Genomic DNA, 6,051 nt, shown 5'->3' with positions numbered 1-6,051 from the left:
CGTTCAGGAACATCTCCATTGAGACTTTCTCTCTCTTAGGAATGTTTCATATGTGGATTTCATTAAAGGTGATGCTTCTCATGTGTGAGGCTGTCTCAGGTAGAATATCTCAGATGCAAACAACTGTTCCTTTAAAGTTTTCCTTTTTACTAAAACATAACTTACTGGCAGATGGTGTGGGGAAATCAAAGGATAATCATATGAACTACAGACAATTATTTGAGTTCAAATTCATGTTGTGCCATGAAGTTTGTTTGGTTAACCTTGGGCAAATTACTGTCACTCTAAGCCACTGAATGGAATTGTGATGAAATGTTGTCTTTCAATATCAACTTTCTCTACTACAGTGTTTTAATTAAAGTTTTAATTAAATGTTTCTATTCATAGCAGCTGATAGTTAATTTTATGACCTGTTAATTAAGCTGAGGATTGACTATCTTGAAGTGCATGCATTCAAGTATCTATGTCTGTACATTCTTCCAGTTATACTAGCGCACACCATCCTCATTCATTGCACAGAATAGAAACAAGCAGTTCTGTGTCCTGAGGAGTTTGCAGTCACATTGTTTGATCTGAAATATGAATATCTATATAATTATGATTGACAAACATTTTCAATAAGGAATGGCATGCATTTGGAAACAAAAGAAAGATTAAAGAGCTGATATAGACTTGGAATTAAAAAAAATGAAATAGTTAAGGGTAAATTCAACAGTTTCCAAGTAGTTTATCAAACTTTCTATTTGGTCACTGGGGACCCGGCCTGATACTATTTGATCTTAATCAATTAACTTTCCTGTATCTTCTGATGTCCTTTTGCAGTAGGATTGATGTATATTGACAGTATGCAATGCCCTTTGGACAATGAAAGTTACAGCAACACTTTCAGAAAATTGGTGCAATCACTATGTTAGTCAAAACAGTCGAGATATGATAGCAGTGTTCCAATATCTCAGGGGTTGCCACAAAGAAGAGGGAGTGAAACTATTTTCCAAGGCACCTGAGGGTAGAACAAGAAGCAATGGGTGGAAACTAATCAAGGAGAGAAGCAACTTAGAACTGAGGAGAAATTTTCTGACAGAATAATTAATCAGTGGAACAACTTTTTTTTTTTTTACTTACCTCCAGAAGTTGTGAATGCCCCAGCACTGGAAGTCTTTAAGAAGATGTTGGATAGCCATTTGTCTGAAATTGTATAGGTTTTTCTGCCTAGGCAGGGGGTTGGACTTGAAGACCTCCAAGATCCCTTCCAACTCTGCTATTGTATTGTATTGTATAAAATTTAGTAGCAAAAAACAGTTAAAAGAACACTTTTGAGTTGAAAAGTAGCCTGAAACATACCCACTTATCCTGAATACCTTTTAAGCAATATCTTTCTGCTCCATTCTATTCTTCCACTGAAACTCAAAATCCCAAAGTTGCTTTTGGTACAGGAAAGAGTATTCTATTAAAGGTATGTATATTGCTGCATGTGTCATTGCATACTTTATTCTAATCTACTTTAGGATTTTTAAAAGAATAAAATGGTATGTGATATTTTGCAATGAAAGATGTTCTTCGTAACTCTCAAGAATTCAGTTTGCTTGGTCTGAAATTGAGGTTTACTAAAGCCACCCTTTTCAGTGGCTTTCTTTAATATGTGATCAGAATGTGACAGCATAGTAGGCCTCCCACCTGATTTGCTTTTAGTATTGCTCTGATCCTGGGGGAGCTTGTAATGATGCTCAGTATGTTTACCAAAAACAACTTCGTGAACTGAAATATAAGCTGAAAAGGCCATCACTTCCTCCCTGCCACAGGCCATTAAACTCACTTAGATTTGTGACTATGCTTGGAGAACACGATACTCTCTTAATTTGGCTTTAGTGAGTCTTATTCTTAGTATGCTTCATAACCTCTGGGGAGGAAAATTGTCAATCAGGGTGAAGGCACTAGATTGATAAAGGTGCTATATTTCTTCCAATTTCGATTAAGGTTGGTGTTTGTTTTCATGGGAGGTCTTTAATAAGCATCTTTTAAGCATCTACTAATCTTTAAAGTATTAGAGCAGGAAATGACAGAAGATAACTAGCATAATGTAATAGCTAAGAATACTTTTTGTGTTAGAAAGCTTTACGTATATTGATGAGATGACTATAGGCTTTTTCAATTTCATCTTGCAGAAAGGGAATGATAATACAATTTGTCTTAGCAGGTTACTGTAAAAAGTACTGAAAGTAATATATACAAATATTGAGCTTTCTGCTATATTTGTGCTATACAAATGTGTCATTTATATTTAACTTTCTGCTATATTTATCCTATGAATACGTATCATTTAACTATTGCCTATCCACGCATTCGGCACATTTTAATCACTTAAGAAAACCGGCAGGGAAAAAAATGGTATTCTGTGGAATACCATATTTTTCCACTAACAGTTATCATTATTTGGTGGTTGTTAACCCATTTCTATTTTCCTTTCATCCATTTTTTTTCTTTTAATGGCAAGGTGTAAGAAGACTCAAAAGTGCATATTTTCCACCGAATGCTGTTCCTTTCAAGGGGAAGAGATGAGGCTTTCACATGCCAATGATGCTGATTGCCCTTTTTTCTCCCAATTGCCAATGTCCTTCGTACCCTTCAAACCCAATAGTTATTCTGAGCATTTGTGAACTTGCACAAATCACAATTTCAAAAAATGCCACCTGTACCAATCTGCTTTGTACTTTATCTCTCGTTTATTGGTCAGAGAAAAAGGAATTTCTTCTGCCTAGGTGTAGATCTCTGTTGGAAACTCCACCCAGTTACCTTATGGTAAGATGGGCAGCCACTAAATTTAATAAATAAATAAAGTAAACAAACACACGTTGTTTCAAGATGTAGGAATATCAATATTACGATAAAGGAATTCAGCGAGGTGTATGAAATACAGAATGTTTTTTAAGAGTATGTGTTCGATTATGTCTATCAAGTCTTTTTCATAGCGACCAGGTAGCTAGATTTAAGAGTGTGAGTACAAGTATATGATACACCTGCACATGCTTACAATTGCCTGTTCAATAGAAAAAATAGTAGATGATTCAAATTATTCTGTCAGAGTAAAGGTATTTTACTTTGCATATGAAATACTGGTCATACTGTATTTAATGGATGCGTTGTCCCCTGCTGCTGCTTACTGCATTGGCCTTTTCAAAATTGGGGGCAATTAAAGTTCATTCGCCTCAGCCACGCGCAAAGAAATTTCATCACCACTAGTCAGTTTAGAATGGATATAAAACTTAAAAGTATTTTTGAGATGTGGAGAGGATTAATAAAAAGTTGAATCTTAATGTCAAATCCTTAAGGTTGCCGCTGCCTTTTAGTTTTGTTTTTCTGAATTATCAACACACTACGTGTATGTCCTGCCATTTTTTGGGTCTAACTCTAAATCTCTACAAAAAGCTTTTGAAATTGCTTCACCATGAACAAGCATCGGCTTATTGAAAACTGGCAGCTATTTAAAGAGTGACCAGATTAAACAAGTACACAAATTACCTCCAAGTCACTGGACGTGACCAAAGAATAAATTTACATTGTTTGGTGTTTTTCTTCTCAAGGTCTGTCCTAAATTGGAATCTTCATGGAGGCCAACAAGTTAATTTTAAAACAAGTCTTGCATAATATGAGAATGGCTTTTAAACATACTTTATTTGGTCCAGGTAATGACTTGACTTGCTTGCCAAAAAGTCTGTAGTGAAGTTTAACAAACTTTATTGGCCAAGTGGCGTTGCAATAACCAAACTCTGGGTCTTCAATAGATAAGCAGAGGAAACAATATTCAGCTTCTGGAAGCTGCTGGTAAAAAGCTGCTGGTGAAACAGTTACTTCCCAAGAACAAAATCAGTGAACACCAAGCCATCTAAGGCAGGGCTGTCAAACTCCCAGCCCGCCGGCCAGATGCATCACGCGCTGGCCATGCCAAGGGAGGGAGCGAAGGGAGGAAAAGTCCCAATACGTCACGTGATGCTACCATGACGACGTGAGTTGCCACCCTGATCTGAGGCTTTAAAAGTTCCATCCAAGTATACTTCATTTGTTTTATTTAATTTATGTACATGATGTTTAAAATACGTTTTCTAAAGACAGATTTAAAAAAAATTAACATGTTTTTAAGTTTTAAGTTATGCCTATTTTGTTAAGAACTTCTTAACTAAATGAACGTAATGAATAGAAATAAAATTACTCTCAAAGTTGCATAAAAATTAATGTTAAAATATTAAGTAGCTGGAGAAAATAAAAACTTGTTTGGTGCTAGAAAGACCCTGGAGTCAGTGGAGCTGTTCCAAAGCTGCAGTACTACAGCTAAAAAGATAAACTCCAGGGTCTGTAATCACTGTAGCTCAGTATGGGGAGTGGCTAAGCATCAAAGCTCAGAAGAAGCTGTTAGATTCCATGAAGGAATTTGCCATGGATGTTTTAATGAGTCATAGACCGGTGTTTATTTACTTTCGCAAGCATGCTTAAGCAAATCTGAAGCAGCATACAGATGAGTTCCTTCAGTTTTTGTCTGAAGGTATCAAACTCTTGGTAAAGGTTTATGAAGGTTCTTATGAAGATTTGCATTTGTTGAAAGCAGTAAGAAATTAGATTACTGTACAGCAATCTTGACAACTAGATGCTTCCACTTTTAGAATCCAATTTACCTTTGAGTTGCTAGGATAGTGATCTAATTGGCCACTTTTAGTGTCCAATTAGGAATTAATCTTTGAATTTGTCTTAGAATTTGTGGCCATCACAAATTTTTGCTTTGTTTTCCAAACTGCCTTCATTTTTAAGTACTGAGAATTTATATTATATTACATTATATTATATTATATTATATTATATTACATTATATTAATACATTATATTACATTATATTATATTATATTATATTATATTACATACATTATATTACTATTATATTATATTATATTATATTATATTATATTATATTATATTATATTATATTATATTATATTATATTATTATATTATATTATACTATACTATACTATATTATATTTATTATATTTATTATATTATATTTATTATATATTGTATCATATCATATCGTATCATATATCATATATTTATTATATTATATTTATTATATTGTATTATTCTATTAATATGAAGAATTTAATAGATTACATAATTAGGGTCACACTCTTTTTTCAAAAATAATCTTTATTAAGAGATTTTATGTAAATAATACATCCCAAGAAAAGTATATAATAAAACTGTTAAAAAGAAGAAAAGAAAAATAATAAAGACGTAGAAAACAAATAGAAAATTAATAAAGGAACGCATACATAAAGAAATAGCTTTCAGTATCCATCTTGGCAGTTATATAAACAATATTAATTAAACCACTCCCTCCAATATCCTAAGGCACACTACAAATCTTGAACTTGATGAGGAAGTAGGGTGGGATGATTTGTGTGTATGCAGTGTTACAGCTCTAGTAATTTATGGTATACTCAAACATAACTAGACCTATCTGGTCAGTCTAGAAGGCTTATAGTGTTATAGAAGAACTTGAATCTAAAGCATTCACATTTTACAAAAGTAAACATTTAGAGCAGACCCCTTTCTGAAGCAAGTTGAAGGCAGTTGATAAAACAGATAAATCAATAGACTTTTCATTCTGTATAGACTGATCTCACGTTTATTGACCTTTGTAAAGTTCATTATTGTAGCTCAACACTGATTAAGAAAAGTAATTGCATGTCATCAGTGTACTGATAGGGCATTACTCTAAATCTCTTATTTGATCTCACTTTGGTTGCTTCATACAGATATTTAAAAAGAAAATATAAAGTTCCCAGGAACCACATAGTGCAAATATGGATTGAGCTGGAATTTTTCCCGGCACTTTCTTCTGAAGATAGCAGTCCAAGGATAAGAGAAAATTTCAAAAAATTTCTATCCATTTGTAACTTAGATTTTTTTAGGTTTCTATGATAGTGAAAATGACAATGATACAGAAAACTACTGAGAGGTCCAAGAGAATCAATAGGATTACTTTTCTCTTAACATTTGTCTAGGC

This window comes from Thamnophis elegans, chromosome 3 (genome assembly GCF_009769535.1).
Source record: "Thamnophis elegans isolate rThaEle1 chromosome 3, rThaEle1.pri, whole genome shotgun sequence".
Lineage (NCBI taxonomy): Eukaryota > Metazoa > Chordata > Lepidosauria > Squamata > Colubridae > Thamnophis > Thamnophis elegans.
The sequence above is the reverse complement of the archived record's forward strand: the minus strand, read 5'-3'. Positions refer to the sequence as shown.